Source organism: Lynx canadensis, chromosome E2 (genome assembly GCF_007474595.2).
Source record: "Lynx canadensis isolate LIC74 chromosome E2, mLynCan4.pri.v2, whole genome shotgun sequence".
NCBI lineage: Eukaryota > Metazoa > Chordata > Mammalia > Carnivora > Felidae > Lynx > Lynx canadensis.
The window spans coordinates 32525217-32544211 of NC_044317.1; positions in this window are offsets into that span (position 1 = coordinate 32525217).

Here is an 18995-nt window from a genome sequence, read left to right on the forward strand (position 1 = left end):
ACTGGCACCCCTGAAGACTCAGTGTAGCCATTCCGAGGACTCTCAGCCTGCCCGCATTTCAACATGGCGGAATGGGATATCCGAAGCAGCGTTCGGAATTCGCTTTGTCAGAAATCTGCCGGAACAGGTGAGCTCCCTCTGACTGACGAGGGTGAACGTATATTTCGAAAGAGAAAACAGAGATCTTAAGCTGGGTTTTTTCGGAAATGTGTGTCCAGAATTGCAATTTTCTAGGCAGAGGTGCGTGGTTTACCAGATTGTTGGCTGAATCTGTACTCCAGAAATGCTTAAGGATGCTGGTCTGGGCCTTGATATTCAATGTTCAGTCCATGGATCTGTAGCATTGGCATCACACGAGAGCTTTCTGGACCCGCAGAGTCTTGGGTCCCGCCTCAGACCTACAGAATGAGCACATAAGCAAGATCCCCAGGTGATGCACGTACGCTTTGAGATATGCTGATTTGGATGACCCGGACGATGACAATCCACACCCATTCTGTGGTGCCAGAGAGCCAGAGCCATGTGTCTCCACCCACAAAGGCTCTCGGTCCTGGGCTCTGCCATTGACTGTGCAATCTCCATCCACAAGGAGATGGAAACGACACCTTCCTCATATAAGTGTTGCAAAAAGCAAATGAAATAGTATCTGTAAAGCATTTAACAGAAGGCCTGGCCCATAGAAATCACATAACGACAGTTACTTATTTTGGGGATCTTTGTCAGATTCTGGAAGTTATCCATGACACCAAAAATGTGACGATCTGCGAATCAAGAGTAGGGCTTCTCAGCAAGGGACAATTTTGCCTCCCCCAAGCCCCCGCCGCCAACCCAGGGGAGCCATGCCAAGGCAAGAATGCATGGCTGGAGACATTTTTGCTTGTCCTGACTTTGTGGGAGGTCGCTCTGAGCATGTAGTGAGTGGGTAGAGACCCGGGATGTTGCTAAACATCCTACCGCGGACAGGACAGCCCTTCAAAAAAGCAGTATCTGATGCGAAAGTCCCGGTAGTGCTGAGATTGAAAAACTCTGATCTAAAAGTAAGGGTATAGGGACACCGGTGGCTTAGTTGGTTAAGTGGCCAGCTCTTAGTTTCGGCTCAGGTCATGATCTCACAGTCCTTGAGTTCCACCCTCCCTTTGGGCTCCATGCTGGCAGTGCTGAGCCTGCTTGGGATTCTCTCGCTCACTCTCTCTCTCTCTCTCTCTGCCCCTCCCCTGCTTGCTCTCTCTTACTCAAAATAAATAAATAAATTTCAAAAAATAAATAAAAATTAGGACGTAAAAAACTGACTTGGTCAGGTGATAAGAGGACATTAGGGTTCTATGGGTACTTGAGAGGTTACTTGTCACTTTAGCTTTTAAACCGAAAAAGCAAAAGCAGGTCGCCACCCTCAAACACGTCAAAGATGTGAGTAAGGTTCCTCCAGGGATTTCACCCCTGCAAGGAGGGCAAGCAGTAACTGATCAACCCACCGAGGTTAGCACCCCCGCCCCCCACCTTCCCCGTCCTGTCACTCCTATCTCACTACTCTGTTTCTACTCTTGGGAGTATGCTTGTGTTCAGCAATTAATGTTCACTTGTGGTTTGCTCAGTTCTGCTCTGCCTCCTTGGAGGTCTCCAGAGGAGAGCTTTCTTCTGCCCACATCCCTGATGCCACGCCCCATGCCTGGCACGGATGGAACATTTGCAGTATTTGTTCCATGAGTGCATTTATTCCAGGCTCGCCTTGTAGATATCAGTGATATCTACCAGGCAATGTAATGGACCTGCTCTCCTGGTCCTTCTGTTTCTTTTTAAAGACTTAGACAGAAATAGAATAAAACCTTGCTTTCCGAGTTATTTTGGAATCTCATAAGGATTCTCAGAAATGAGACAAAAGGGAAGAAAACACGTGGATGCACTCTCACCCCGTAGCCACCCAGCAGCATGCTGGAGACAGCAGGCATTCCTACTTTCCATTTTTTAAGGAAGGGGGACACGTGATGGACCCTGCAGCCAGCAGAACTGGAACCAGGGTGGCATCACCATTTACTAACCTTGTGACTTTGGTAAGTTAGTCCAGCTGCTCAAAGCCTTAGTGTTCTCATCCTTAAAATGTGACTAACCATTGGAACCACGTGGGAAGGGCTTCTGAGAAAGCAAGGAGACCACACACCCATTCAAGAGATACTGACCGTGGTCCTACTGTGTGTAGAGCCCCGTCCCAAATGCTAGCGCGTGTGAGCCACTTGGCACCAGCCGCAGTGTTGACACTCTCACTGTCAAGCTGGGTTCACAAAGTCCCAATCAGGGAAGCCTGCCTTTTGTACCCATTGTCACCACTTGAGTCAGAGAAATGTGACAGGAGAATCGTTATCATCTTGGAGCCCAATGATAATTGGCTTAGTAAAAAGAAACAAAAAAAAAAAAAGTTAAAATAGTTTCCCAGCCCATTAAAATGCGCTTTGCCAGCTCTCTGAAATTAGGTGGGAAGGGGGTGCCTGGCTGGCTCAGTCGGTGGAGTGCGTGACTCTTGATCTCAGGGTCATGAGTTCGCGCCCACATGTTGGGCATAGAGATGACATAAAAGATAAATTAATTAAGTAAAATAAAATAAGGTGGGAAGGACACATCAAAGTCATCTGGCAAAATAAACGACTGCTTTAGGAATTCGAACGAGGTGTTTGTGAAAGATGTTTATCGCTGTGTTAGTTCCAATATCTGACAAGTAGAACCCAACCTAAGCATCCAAAGAAACGGGGGAATCATTTGGAAAATTGGGGAAGTCAATGCTGTGGAATTCTTTTTTGACATTAAGAAATTAAAATGACATAAATCTATGGAAGATACGCAAAAAAAAGGTTTACACACACAATTTCCACATGAAAAATCGAGCTCTTGGTCAATTGTCCAAGATAAAATGCAAGGAATAAAAAGGCTTCTATTAGAGTGGTTGAGTATGTGCCCTGTTCATATTTTATCCAAAATCTTCTTTACTGCTGCTAAAGCTTCTTTCTGGTTAAAAAATAATACGTATAATAATAATTAAGTACTTCAGTGCTAGATTAATGGCTAAGAATTTTCCTCTTTCGGAAAAAAAAAAAAAATACTCCAAGAAAGGTCCCAGAAGGGGAGAAATAAATAAAAACACATTGGAAACATTAAATATGGCCAGTGGGTAAACTGTAATTACCTAGCGCCTAACAGTTTGAAACAGAATGTTATACAGATGGTCATTCCTTCCGCGCTTAACCTATAGGGAAAAGAAACAGGTACTTGATCTGTGAGGGCAAAAAGGAAAAGATTGTACTTTGAAAGCAAGGATCATTAGGCCAAGTTTCATCTAGCTTCGTAGTACAACCAGATTCTGGACTAGGGTTCTGCACACAGAGCAAACTTCGAGCTTCATATTTCACACATTGGGTCAGAGAGACCGGTCTCCAATCCTTTCTTCCCCTCTTCCTTGCTGTTGGACTTTGGGGCAGGACACTTACCTTGTCTGACTTCCATTTCCTCATCTCTAAAACGGAAATAATATTCCCCCTCCCAGGGCTGTTTTCAAGATTAAATCGAATACAATTAAGCTAACTCTTAAGTATATATACAACACCTAATACTCATTACGGTCAGTAAGTATCTGTTAATTATAGTATTAATATTACTAGTCTAATGGTTTGCTCTTCCACTCTACCTCATTCTTTTTTTTTTTTTAATTTTTTAATGTTTATTTATTTTTAAAGTATAAAGAGACAGAGTGTGGGGTGGGGGAGCAGAGAGAGAGAGGAGACACAGAATACGGAGCCGGGTCCAGGCTCTGAGCTGTCGGCAGAGAGCCCGACGCGGGGCTCGAACCCACAAACCGCGAGATCACAACCTGAGCCGAAGGGTCGGACGCTCAACCGAATGAGCCACCCAGGGGCCCTGACGCTCTACCTCATTCTTAAGTGTGAGCCAGCTTGTGGGCCAGGATGTTCGGGGTGTTTTGGATGAAGAACTCTGTTTTGGATTATTCTCCTTTTCAAAACTCCAACTCCCAGCCTCTGAGTTTCCTCCCATTGCTAATTGCTTACTCCAGGAGCTGTGACAAGCCTTTCCTGTTTGGTAGTTGATGAATCAATCAAAAGATGCTATTGTGAAGCAGTGATTTGGGGTTTGTGAAGTGCCTGATGGAATGTGTGACACTGACAGCCCCCTGGGGGAGGCGGAGGGGTGGGTAGGTGGGGGGGAGGGCGGTGGGATTTGACTCATTTAGTACAAGATTTTCCCAGAGGGTGCCAAGCAGGTGCTTTGACCCCAGCCTATCCAGGATAACCATCTAGCAAGCTGGGTAACTCTATTTTCTATGGTAATGATGTTGGGGGACCAATATCTCAACAATCCTGTTTCGATGCCCTCTCAATCGCTCTCAACGAGAGCATCGCTCTCAATCCCTCACCTGCACTGCCTTCCCTTGTCCTTCCCTTCTGCCAATCATTCCTGTTCAAAACATATCCCTACTCCATGCTGCCACCGCTCAGTCCTCTAAAGGGCAGATCTAGTTCTCTGATTAGCATGCTCCTGATAAGGACTCAACCCCCAACAGCAGTTGATTGGCAAACCTCTCTACAGAAAACATTCAGATTGCAATTTGGGATCCCCCAAAACATCCATGATTCAAGTTGATCATTGGGTGCCTACTGGGTGCCGAGCACCGTTCTAGAGGCCGAGCAGGGTGAACAGGGAGGAATGAGTGGGTATCAATGTTAGCAAGTACCGTCCAGACTTTCGAGAGCGCAGAGTTGAGTTGGGGCAAACAATCATATTTATATCTCGAATGAGGCAGGAACATTTGATAAAGGCCGATCAAGGTGTAATCAAAGGTTGGGGGCGCCTGGGTGGCGCAGTCGGTTAAGCGTCCGACTTTCAGCCAGGTCATGATCTCACGGTCCGTGAGTTCGAGCCCCGCGTCAGGCTCTGGGCTGATGGCTCGGAGCCTGGAGCCTGTTTCCGATTCTGTGTCTCCCTCTCTCTCTGCCCCTCCCCTGTTCATGCTCTGTCTCTCTCTGTCCCCAAAATAAATTAAAATGTTGAAAAAAAAATTTTTTTAAAAAAAGGTTGGAGCCTTCACTGAGGAAGAGGCATTCGGATTATAGGGGCGGGTGAGGAAGTAAGTGCGGGTCAGGACAAACACTTATAAAGGAGCAGTTCTTGAGGTGGGCGTTGCAGAATAGGAAGGTTTCCAATGGGCAACAAATGAAGAAATGGCTAAGGAAGGAGACTGTGATCGGGGCACGGAGCGGCAAGGTACATTGGGTATGACGTACTGGAAGCAGATAGCCAAGGATGGTGAGGATATTGATTCCTTGGAAGAAGGTGATGGGAATAACACGCATGCACGAATAGGAGCGGTCATTATAATAACACCCGCCATTTATCGAGTACCTATTTTCCTCTAGACGATACGGTATCTCTGCTGGGATGTACTGGGGACCTTCTGTGCAAGCACTTGACATGAATTTACATCACTAGGGAAATCAGCCCTGGGAACTGCTGGAGACTTTTGTTTTCCTGCTCAGCCTCTGAGCCGCGAAGAGTTATAGCGTTACCGATATATCCTTCAAGCAGCGTGGCGTGTGAATGCGCGAGCTTTCAACCCCAGCTGCACACTCTGCCAGCTCTATGACCCTAGACGAGTTACTCTCTTCTCCTGAAGCCCGGTTTTCTCATCTGTAAGACGAAAGGCCGTTGAATCCGTGCCCATCACAAAGGTGGCTGGGAAGAGTAAAAGAAAGATGGCCCGAGAGGCACCTACTACAGGGCCTGGTCACGCTGAGCACTAAATAAAGTGCTGGTTCTTAACTACTCCACCCCTGGCAGCTCACCCGAGGCTGCCATAGCCATCGTGAGACTGAGAAAAAAGCACTGCATTTCGTGTGTTGCCTTTGACCCCCTGGCACGCTTATCCTGCTTCCAATCAATCAGCTAAAGGGCTGTGTCCGATGCCGTGAATGGTACTTCGGCTCCCAGATGGCCATCGTTCAATGCCTTACTCAGGTGACCCTCCTCCAGGATGCCTTGATGGGCCACTTCAGCCCACGGAGCTCGCCCCTTCCACCGACTGCCCAACCGCTGGGCTCTTCCTCCAGGCTCGAGCTCTCCACTCGTCTGTGAACTGGTTCAGGAGGAGGTCAGCTCGTCTACATTGGCCGGGCCTTCGGGTTGTCGTGGGGGTGACGGTGGGGTGTCAGGAGGTCTCCGGCGGTGCCCACAAACACCCGACGGGTCGGCCACCCCTTGTCCTCTCCTCACCCATCTTCCTGTTTGAGCTCCCCCGTCAAGACTGAATCCCCGCTCCCGAGAACCACTTTTTTCTTAGAAACTTGATTGTTCTGATGGAAACCTGCCACAGACCCATCTTTCATTGTCTTTTAATTCGCTATCTCTACATTTGAAGGTGTTTGGGGTTAGGGCTTTCAAATAAAAAATGTCAGCAAGTATTTAAATCAATCTCTCTCCTCTTTATTGATAGGAACTCAAGCCTGCTGATTAACTTTTCAATCAAAGCTGCTGCCTACCACACGCACACCGGAGCAGGCAACAGCGACTGTCGTTGGGCACTCACTAAAACACTTATTTATCTGACTTCCTCAGTGCTTCTAGCTGCCTCTCTGGAGGCAGAGGGAACCTCGGGGTTGATCTCCAGTCCCTTGCTCAAAGTGGTCGGCTGATGGAAAGCTCTGTCACTGACCCTAACTCTCCCGCATGCACCTGGGTTCCCTGAAATTTCTGGAACGCACCTAGGAGGTTCGGGGTTGGAGCTGGAGGAAGCCTGCACATTGGAAGGGAGAACAAGAAAAAAGAACAACAGCATTGTTTTCCTCCCCCCCCCCCTACTCTTTTGAGAGAGTTGATAGTATACCCTGTAATACAATCACGGTCCTGTGCTATGTAGATAGATAGAGATATAGAGGACAGTCTTCTTTGTATGTTCCAGATATCATTCAGAATGCCTCACGGGAACCTAAGGCAAGTAGGTAGAGGTCTCTGCTTTAAGCCTTGTCTTGCGGCGACCCGACTTATTGCCTAAAGCGGATTCTCGGGTTTCTAGGAAGTGACATCATGAAGTCCAGCGCCGGGGGGCCTGTAAGGGCATCTTGCTCACAGCACTGAGCAGTTGCCCTGCATGTGGCCTGATTTATTTTTTTTCCAGAATCAAATCTGGAATACAAAGGTAGCCGGCTCCGGTCCAGGAGATAGCACAGAGAGGAACAGAAGGAAAGTTCATCCCTGCACTTAGACCCAGAAAGGCGGGCCAAGGATGGAGTATCTCCCCTGCCTGGGTGTCCGCTTCTCCTAATTATAGTCTAATTGTGGAACGCTTTCGACCTATCTTGCCTTGCCGTCAACATCAAAATGTCTCTCTTGATTGTAAACTTTTGGAAGGTTGACACTGAGAACGTCTGTGGGTAAGCCAACGGTCCGGAAGTGATAGGAGCTCACTGTTCCCACGGCAGGGCAGGCGCCTTTCTATCGCCAGAATTCTATCATCCTTTTGGGATCGTAGGTATCAGGCTGACACTTTCTGGAACTCAGCTTTCCCATCAGTTAAATGAGAGGGTTTCCCTCCAGGCTCCTCCAGTCAGGCGCTGTGTGACCCTCTGGGGTCCCGTATCGCATGTATGTTCTCTGATGTTTCAGTGACAGTACGGTGGGTTTTGCCGCGTGCGACATCGTCGTGACACCAGCCGTGTTGAAGGCTGGGGTGTGGGTGAGGCCAGAGCAAATGGAAGGAAAAAGCTGGCAGCGAAGAGGTCTCCCCTGGGAAAGCTGAGATCCAGGAGGCACGTCCCTTTAGGTCTAAGGAGAGCAGTGACACATACACCTCCCCCCCCCAGAGGTCCCCAGGCGAATCTGGCCAAACCACATCGTGTTCCGCCCACATCAGAAGCACCGGGAGTCTCTGTCACAGGAGGTAAGGAAGAGCTCCTGAGGAGGTCCGCCAAGTACCCCTTGACCTCGAATTCAATCCTCGCACTGAATTCTATTCCCATTATTTAATTTCCTTGCCATCAATCAGAATTAAATACCAAATCCCAAGCCCAGGTCTTCTCAAGTCCAATCGCCCCAACGCTTTGTTTCCAACTTACATAAAAGTTTAAATTTCCTCTTCCCCTGCTCAATTTCTGCCAAAACAGTCATCAGCAATGAAATTTTGAAGATAATTAGCATATCAGATATCTGTAAGAAGCTATAATGTATTTCTTGGATTATGCTTCTCTGGTTAGCTGTTATTAATCACAAATATTATTCATGTCATTTGAAATATTCCTGTTGGCGGATGTTTTTATGCTTGAAGGATTCTGGCTGAAAGTCTTGGGCGACGGACGCACCCCCTGCCCCCTTTGGAGAGGAGAGATTGGGTCGAGTCTTGTTGAACAGGGTTAACCTTCAGGGGAAACAGCATTAAGGGAAGTAATTATCCATTCACACTGAGCTGGCTACAAAGAAAAGTGAGAAAATCACCTTCTCAGAACTCACATGAAAAACATAATGTAGTTAATATTAATAAGGCATTGGGGCAACCTAGCCTCTTTTTACAGTGTGTTCTGATGTGTCCTTGATCAGGGGGCTGTTTGTTTATGATTAATGAATGACTCACCTGGGGCTGTGTTTCCGTTCAATGCATACCTCATTATGAATTTGAAGAGGTCATTTGTTCCTTGGATTTAAAATAAAAACCTCTTTGTACATTGAGAAGGTTACGAGTTTGATATTGGTGCAAAATTGGGTCAAAGAGAATGCGGGACGTTTGTGTCGGGTTGTTTGTTGACACTGTTGTTTTTAACAAACAAGTTCACTTTTTAACTTTAGGCATTTGGAGAGCATGTCTAAGCCTGGGCTTTGATTTTAAAGTAGGTCCTAAAATTATGTGACTTGGACCCAACTTCTCCGTAGCAGCACTGCCTCCCGGACGCCATGATTCTGAAGGGCATCAGGTTTGGTGGGACCCACATGGGCGAGGGCTGTCTGTGCTGCTCCAAGAGGGGCTGGTGGAGGGGAATTCAAGGGGCACGGAAACAAATCAGAAGTAAACACGATCTGGGGTGCCTGGTGGGCTCAGTCAGTTGAGCATCTGACTCTTGACTTCAACTCAAGTCATGATTCCAGGGGCGTGGGATTGAGCCCTGCATTAGGCTCTGCGCTGGGCACGGAACCTGCTTAAAATTCTCCCTTTCTCTCTCCCTCGGCCCTCTCTCCTGCTCCTGCACTCTCTCTCTCTAAAAGCAACAAGCAAAAATGAAAGAAAAACGAAAGAATCGCACGGAGGCCCAAGCACACAGCCAAGATCAGTTATTTTTCCTTTTTCCACCATGTCCACCAGACTGGTTTGTAATGGCCTCTTTTCCTCTTTCTGGTTGGGTTCTCTGTTCATTTTAATTTCATTTCACTCATATTTAAATGGCAGAATGAGCAGTAGTTTGCAGTGTGCTTTGCCAGACCCTATAAAACTCAAATTTGATGCAGGACGTCACAACTGGGGGGAAAAAAAAATTCTGTGCCTGCCTTGTCTTTGTAAGATTCCTGACAAATACAGCCCTCTGATAAGGAAATATATGTGTCTCGCTCTTTCCTGGTACCTGCACTCACACACAATCACATTTATCAGAGGAAAACAGATGATAGATAGATACATACATACGTACGTGCATAGCCATCCAGGGCCGTGATGGGGACCACGAAGAGAGAGAACTTGGGTATTTGGAACCCATCGCCCTAAGCTTGGCAGTGGAAAACATTGCTTCCCCAGCAGTGCAGACACAGACGTGTGGTTTACTACCTACGGGCCCCACCACCGCTCAGTTAATGATCTTTCCACAGGGTATGTGTGTCGCTTGTGCATTCAATGAGGGCTTGTCACGCAGAAGAAATAGAAGCACGCACATGAATAGATCTTGCCGGTTGCTAAGGATACCCGCTCCGTGGTAGACACAGTTCACTAGTCAGCTAACCAACTTTTTTTTCAGGCAAGTATTTATTTATGTGTATGAGAGAAACTATGTTCTTTGATCACAGCCGTCCAGATGGGATTAAATAGTAGCAACTCTCAGAGACCCAAAGGGGTTACTCCTGGCTGTCACTGAATAGCTGTTGTGACCTTGGGCAAGCCATTTCCCATTCTGGGCTTCAGGGCCATCGCTATAAATGAGGGCCTTGGACTATATCCTCTTTATACTGTTCCTCACCATGAGTGTTCTATCTTTTTTCTTTTTCTTTTTCTTTTTGTTTCTAGAATGATGTGTCTCCCATCAGTGTTCGAGGATTCTATTCCCAAACAAATATAGGAATAGCTCATCCATGGGAGGACCTACCTCCCCTCGAAATGTCCTCTTTGTGAAGCGAGGGTCTTACTATTTCACAAACTAAACCCGGAAGACCGATGTTTTGTCTGTCTCTGTAACCTCCATTTGCCTCAAAGATACATAAAACCCTATCAGACGCTAAACGCGTCCAGGTTTGTTGGTCACTATCTTCGCAGCACCGGTCATGACTGATCAGCAGACTGTTCACTTGGATGGCAAACAAATACCAAGTTTTACAGCTAGAACAGAGGTCTCTTATTTTCTGACTTCACCTGTGGAAACGTAACTGGAATCGTCTTATCGCTAAGGAAAACACCAAGCGTAGTCTCCTCGCAGACGTTTAGGGCAAGCTTGGCAATTTCCAAACTCAAGTGAACTTCCAAGAAAGTTAACAAAATTCCACAGAAAAGTTTCTTCAAATGACCATAAACATTTTTAGAAGATTCAGGATCCAAATGGCAGTAATGATAACTTTTAAATGCATTACAAAATTAGGCAGAAAACTTAGTTGTAGCATATATATATATATATATATATATATATATACAGAGAGAGAGAGAGATGATTACTCTATACTCTTAAAAAAAAAAGTGGCTCCTACCAATTTAAGAAAACGGAAAAGGAGCCTGAAGGTGGTTGTGAATCAGTTTTATGTATGTCACGCTGGTAGCCATTGTCTATGCGTTTTAGCTTAAAAGCTAATTAAGCCAGATTGGAAATACTTACGGCAACAAACAAACAAAAATCCTCTGATTTTGAAGATAAAGGCTTTGTGGGTGTTTTCTTCATGATCACAAGATAGCTGATGCACCTGCACTTCTGGAAGCTCCAAAAGCCCCACCCAAGGACTTTTCCTTACATCTCCTCTGTCAGAACTTCTCCTGCCCAAGGACGCCAAGCACGATCCCCGGAAGGTCCCTGGAGAAAAAGAACATTGAACAGGGAGCGGTTCCCTTGTTCACCTACATCTGCCATACTTACCCCTGATCACATTGCTAAGGAGTGCCAGTCTGTGCTCAAGTGATGCTTGAGGCTTTATTAATGCCAATATATGCTTATTCCTGGGAACCCCGAGCTTGGAGACCTGGGCACTCTTCTTCTACAGGGTTTGCTTTATCTTTTATGAGGGCTCAGATGTATGAGAAGATTACGAGAACTGATCTTACCTGCTTTAACACATAGAAGACTGAGCTACCCCACAAACTCTCTCCTAATGCCTCTCTCGCCTCCTTTTTCTTTTTTTTTTTTTAAATTTTTTTTTTAACATTATTTATTTTTGAGACAGAGAGAGACAGAGCATGAACAGGGGAGGGTTCAGAGAGAGGGAGACGCAGAATCCAAAACAGGCTCCAGGCTCTGAGCTGTCAGCACAGAGCCCGACGCGGGGCTCGAACCCACGGACCGTGAGATCATGACCTGAGCCGAAGTCGGCCGCTTTAACCGACTGAGCCCCCAGGCGCCCCATCTTCCCTCCTTTTTCTTGTGAGCAAGACTTCCCCACCTTATGTCACTGTAATGTCTTTGTAATATGAAGATGGCTAGGGAAATGGTTTGCACTGACTGCCCATCATATGGGAGAGAAGACCAGAGCTTATCACTCACACGACAGGATTTGGAGCGAGGATATGGGTGCCAAGAATTCCTTCACTGGAACTCCTTTAATCTCCATAGAGGATGCTCACTGCTCCTTCCAATCTACATTTATTTTGGCTTTTGCTAGTAACACCCAACCTTTGTTTTGTATAATCAAACTACCCTCTTCCCAATCCATGTTGGGTGGGAATAATCCCATCTCCAAGCTTGAAACGTGTCATGTGACCAAGACCTGGAGGATCAATCGGTGAATAACCCTTTCTCCAAAGACACTGGCTCAGAGAGTGCCTTCCTCCATTCAGGCTCCCCTAACAGGATACAGAACATAAGTGGCTTATAAATAACAGACATTTGTTTGTCATAGTTGTGGAGTCTGGAAGTCTGAGATTAGGGTGCCAGTATGGCTGAATTCCCATGAGAATTCTCTTCTGGGGTTGCAGACTGCTGATTTCTTGTGTCCTCACATGGCCAAGAGCAGAAAGGTGAAGCAGGCTCTCCCATGACTCTTCTAAGGGCGCTAATCCCATTCATGAGGGCTCTACCTCCATGACATCATCAAGATCCCAATTACCTCCCAAAGGCCCCACCTCTAATACCATCACGTTGAGGGGGAGGGGTTCAACATGCGAATTCTGGGGAAACACATTCAGTGCATTACTGAGGTCATTATCATTAAGATGAAATAAAGAAGTTTCCCATGGATCTTTGGTGGAACCATAGGAAAAAGATGCTCTTTCTCCCCCGGGGGACCTGGACCAGGTATAGTGTAATATAACCTATACACCAAAAGTCTCCTTTATTATTATTATCATATTTGTTATTTTATTTTATTTTACTTTACTTTATTTTATTTATGTTACTTTATTTATTTTACTTATTTTACGTTTATTTTATTTTACTTTATTTTAATTTACTTTATTTATTTTACTTTATTTATTTTACTTTATTTTATTTATTTACTTTATTTTATTTTATTTTTATTTATTTTATTTATTTTATTTTACTTTATTTTATTTTATTTTACTTTATTTTATTTACTTTACGTCACTGTCTTATTTATTTATTTTATTATTGTAGTGTAAGCCAACTTGAGTTGAGGGTTATGGTCATTTGCAGTAAATCTAAAATGTTAATCACACCTTACTTACGTCTGGTCCTTTTATGTTGACAAAGCACTCACATATTTCTTCTCTCTTTTAAATCTGCCCTGTGACCTATAAAGGAGATAGTGTTATCCCAGCGTTCACAGAGGAAAAAACATGCACTAGGGGAAACCCTGATGGCTTCATTCTATTTACTCGGGCGGGGGTGGGGGGGTGGTGGTGACCGGTTGGTGTGTGCAAGGCCCTGTGCTAAGTGCTGGAGGTGTAGTGAACGAGTCAGATGCCACCCCTGTGTTCAGGGGACCCCAGTCTAGTCTGAGAGCAGACAACCACCACCAATTAAACACATCACCGTCAGAGTCTACCTGGGCACCTACAATAAAGGAGCAGAACAGAACAGTCGAGAAGGGTCAAAAGACACTCTGGACAACTAGCAATTAAACTAATCTCAAAGAGAATTCCGGAAGAGCAGGTGCAAAAATGCTGAGACAGGAGCAAGTATGGCGCACTGAAGAACACGTGACCTGCATGGAGGGAGCAAGGACCAAAGGAGGGAGTCCTGTGAGTAGACAGGGAGGCAGGCAGAACAGGAGCACACTTACCCCCTGTGGGCCACGTCCAGAATGTCGGTCTGTATCTTCATGCAAAGACATTTAGGATTTTCCAGAAGGGGGTGTGTCCTGACCTTAGGGTACTATTAAGATAGCAATCTACGATGCCTGCAGCGCGGGAGGATGTGCTGAAGAAGTCAGAGTGGCTTTGGAAAGAAGTTAAATGTGCCTGGCGTGGTATATGGGGCTTAAACAATATTTCTATAAACTGAGCTTAGTCACTTGCTCCAGATCACAAAGCCCATAAGTGTCAGAGCCAGATGGGGGTTCACAGAGTCATGCTCTTAACCGCCGTGAGACATGGAACATCAACTAAAAGTACCTTTTCCGCAGGAGAATTGTTAGACTACTCTTCTATCAGCAACTGGACAGTTGGCCCTTTCTAACTTTTCCATTTGGTGCCCGTCCTCCATTTTTTTTAATAATAGTTGCACAATTTTTTAATGCAATTCAAGCAAACTCTACTTGCTATTTGTGTGACAAAGTTCAAAAACTTTGTATTGTGTCATCACTTTTAAAAAATGTATGACCAAGAAACACTTAGCAAATTCCAGAAACCTTTGAACTGCAGTTTGTTGAATATTGTAGTTTATGTTTTCTCTGATTTGTCCCGAACCATTTGTACCTTGGATTATTAATCAATAACCAAACACAGCTCTGGCTGGGCAACCCCCCCCCTCCTCGCCCCCTACTGATGATGCCAAGAACATGAACGACTGTATTATCTTTTCTTTGATTTCTGTCAATATACTTGTTTCAAACCTTTATTCTGGCTTCTTTCTCTCTTTGTATCCCATGGAAAAATTTCCCCAGATAAGATCAGAACTGCTTTGTCATTCATCAGCAGTAATCAGGTCTGAGCAGAGTTCAAACACATTTTTTTTTTTTCCCACTCTCAGAGACAGAAAAGCCAAAAGAATAAAATGGTTGGCCACAGCTTTCTGACTTTATATTTGCATATGCATATGTAAATGTATTATGATATCTGGCTAGCCCTTGAGTGGATTCACGTTGTAAATTAATGGATATCTGTGGAGATGGTAATAAAGATCAGCTACTGGGAATCCGGGAGATTATTTCCCCGGAAGACAAAAACTGAGTATCTACACAGCAGGGTAGCACAGTAGGCAAGCTCTCTCATGCCGGAAAACCCAGCGTCACCTCTTGGGATTTCTAGGCATCTGCCTCTCCATTTCAACATCTGTCCAACTTCGAGGAAAACGGCATGGATCTCATGAGGGCTCATTCTGTAATCAGCCAGTGAATATTTATTGAGTACCTGCTGTATGCCAGGAACTCTCAATAGACACTAAGAAGCTAGGTCCATATCATCACGGAGCTAACGTTCTCATAGGAAACAGAGACAATCATTGAACGAATCCATAAGAGAATCCTGGGTGGTAAAAATGAAACAAAATCATGGAAGGTAAGTGAAGGGAGGATTCAGATAAATTTTAGATAGGTCTTCAGATAGGTTTGCTACCTGAAAAGCTGGCATTTGAATTCAGCCCTTATGAGAAGAACGAACTAGCCACTAGAAGAAAGAGAAGATCTGAGGACAGAAGACCACATAGAAGAAACGGCCAAGTCCCACTGGTGAAATGAAGAAGGCCGTAGCATTGAAGCAGAGAGGGGGGTAAGAGGGAGATGGTGGGGGTGGTGATGGTGGAAAGGCACACAGGGCCAAAATCGTGAGCCCTTGAAGGCCACGTAAGGAATTTGGACTTCAGTCTAAGTGCAATGAGAAATCACTGGCAAGCTTCAACCAGGGGGAAAACTGATCTGATTAATGACAATCTGATTAATGAAAGGCTGCTTCTCAATCCTCTGTGTCAGTGGAAATTTTCAGCCTGTGGCTCGTATGGCACAGGGACCTACAAGTAAGTGGGATTGGGGTCCAATATGGCTTCCAAATTACTGGAAACGTGAGAATGGGGTGTACGAGTGTGCGAAGAGACCTGCGTCCAAGGCGATGCATGGGATGCTCTCAGTTACAGTAACTGGCACACGTTATACATCATTTCCCCCCACTTCCCGCTGACCGGAACCTACCTGCATGGCCACACCTACCTTAGGGGAAGCTGGGAAACATCATTTTTGGCTGTGCAACCTTGTGCCAAGACAACACTTTTTGTACAGTAAAAGGACCCTGCAGGGACACTTCTGGTTTCTGCCATAGCTTCCACCCAGGGCAAAAGCAGGGAGAATTGCCATCCACCTTTGGAGAACCAGCCTTCTTAGGAGAAGTTCTACTCCCAGAGGACTGATAAGTAAAACAAAATAACAATCATACATAATTAAGTAATAATTAACAAAACATGGGGGCCGCCTGGCTGGCTCAGTCCGAAGAGCTTGCCACTCTTGATCTCGGGGTCGTGAGTTCGAGCCCCACGGCGGGGGGAGAGTTTACTTAAAAAAAAAAGTAACAGAAAATTGCTAAGTAATTGAGACATGGCCACGTGTTGGTAACTCCCTGCGCAATCCTAGCGCTGTGCCGCATGCAAATAGCACGTTTTTTTTCAATTAATGAAAACGCTTTAATGTTTGAAACAAGCAGATTGTTCACCCATGTCTCTGAGGGCCTGCCCTTTGAGCTGTTTTCCTAGAAACGGAGCTGGATTTCTACTCTTTTCCGTTTCTTCACCTGGCACGCGGTTTCAAGTCAGCTGTTTAGGGTGCGGGGTGTCCTTTCGCATATTAAACAAAGTAATTAGAAACCATTATGAATTTGTGACTTTTACAATCATTAGCACCCTTACCACCATGTGGATGGAAATTAAGCCCGTCGTACCCTTTTCTGCGTGGGATACCAACATGTGTACAAATACCGTTTTCCCAATTCATTCAAAACGTGGCGAGCACTTCCTGGGTGTACTTAGTGGATGGCAATTGGAAGTTACTCGCTACCGATACTCGGATGGGTAAAAAAAAAGGTCGTGACTCCGAGGTACGAAGAGGGTCAGGGTTTTAGCAATTAACCTGCGAGTTCAATTAATGCAGACAGATCCCAGAGAAATTCAGTTATACGACAGCAAGCGAACTTGGGTTGAAGTCAACCATGTGTCTTGGCTGTGCCAATGACTTTCCGTGTGATTTTTTTTAATGTTTAGTTATTTTTGAGAGAGAGAGAGAGAGAGAGAGAGAGAGAGACAGGGTGTGAGCAGGGACTGAGGAGGGGCAAAGAGAGAGGGAGACACAGGGCTCGAAGCAGGCTCCAGGCTACACCCCCGTTGGCACAAAGCCCGACGTGACGCGGGACTCAGACTCACGAAATGTACGATCCTGACCCGAGCTGAAGTCCGATGCCTACCCAGCTGAGCCGCCCAAGCACCCCGACTTTCCATAGGAGCTATTCACATGCCCTAGGCTCCTCGTCTGCCAAACGAGGGCTGGGTCCTGCTCCACACTGGCCAGTACGCGCTGTCGTGTTACCGCGTCTCCACTCATGGCCCAGCAGACAGCACCAATCAAGCAAGCTTGGTGTTTCACTCTTTTCTGCTGAGACGGCCTCAATTTCTTGCAACACCATCCTCGTTCTATCAGGGCTGGACCAAAGGATGAAACCTTTCTGTCATCCCCGAGCTTGATCACGTCTAAGACCTCTTCCCACGTGTCAGAATCTAATGAAGCAAAAACCAAAACGAAATAAAACCTCCGGTTGAATTACTAGGGGAATCTGGTATGTGGGCAATTTGCGACTTACAGCATTCACTTGGCCGTGAATACTCCACAGTAGGGCTTGCTGGCCTTTGCTAATTAAAAAAGATGAATCCTGTATTTTGGAAAGGATGGTGTGCCCTTTCCTTACCTTAAAGCCTGAGGAGGCGGTATAAATGCAAATTACATGCAAATATACTTTGGGGACCTCCCTATTTCTAAGAACTGAATCTGGCTTCTGGGGAACTCCAAAAGGAGGCTCCAAAGCTCTCTTTCCCAAGAGTTAACTTTCAAAGTGTTCGAGAGACTCGTGGAAATTTCCGCCTTCCATAACAAAATACGACGTGGGTTTTTCGAGTTGGTAGCGAAGGAAGACTTTCCACTTGAAGGCACACAGGGTGACAGCGGTGACTCTTAGACCTGAGAGTGGCTGCCCCCGCGTGTTGCTGTAACAGCCACGAGGGCTTGGAGTGAGGTAAGAGGGGTTGCTGCTGTTGGGTGAGATACACCAGCAATGTGCCCACCGTTGCTGTCCTCCTACCGTGAGCACAGACCCTTCCCTTAATCCATCAAGGCATGAAGTCAAGGAATAAACACAGAGAGAACCACGAATATAAGGTGGTATGGCTTGTTCTATTGGCAAATTCTCACTTCAGGCAGCAACTGTGACCCGCTTCCAGGTGCAAGGGACCAGCCTCAGGGACCATCCCGGGGCCTTATCATTATTACGCGTTAGAAGCTGCTTTTAAAGGAGCTGTAGGTAGGTCAGTGCTACTGACAGGTTAATGCCCGAGAATCGCCGAGAGATCTAGCCCAGATGCAAATTATGATTCACTGGCTCTGGGGTAGAGCCTGCGATTCTGCATTTCTAATAAAGAGGATCCCTGATCTGCTACCCCGAAGTATGCCACTTTGGTATAAAAATTATTTGGGGCTGAAGGCATTTGAGTTCCCGAAATTCCTTATCTGCCTAAAAGCAGAGCCTCTCCAAAGAACTCATTGTTTCCGATCCCCTCCCCCGGGGCAATTCGAATCTAAAAGTCAGCACCACACCCAAACAGATACAGTGGAAAACTATCCTATCTCCCATCTATTCTCTTCAGGGCCCATTTATCTTTCCAGAATGGTATTTGCTTTTCCAAAAGATTCCTCATCTCCGCCTTTCCCCCTATGAGTATAAAGCTGGGTATAAAGACCCCCAAATTCTGATCACCCCTTTGAGTTACTCATCACTGAGTTCTCCCTTGTGCACACACCATACAGGTTAATAAGATTTGCATGGTTTTCTTTTCTTAAGCTGTTTCGTCAGATTAATTTGCAGGCCCTCAGTCACTGCACATAAGAGGGTAGAGAAAAAAACGCTAATGCCTCCTTATTCAAGAACCACACTTTGAGTAGCCACGTGCTAGGTCATGTGCCCTGATGCGGATCAGGTACAAGCTACAGAACAGGGTTATACAAAAACCAGGGCGTGGCACGTACTTAACCCACGTCTGAGGCTGCCCATACTACCCTTAGTCCCCCGCATCTGGGACTCAGAAAGACCTGGAGTTAGGACCAAAGAAAGAAGAGCACACAGGAGCACATGGAACAGAAAAGTCCAAGACCAGTTTCCAAGGCCAAGACTAGTTTCCGAAGTCCAGAATTAAGGGACAAGTCACTGGAGCCACACTCTCAAAAAGAAATTCGATACCGCAGTGCATTCTTCCGAA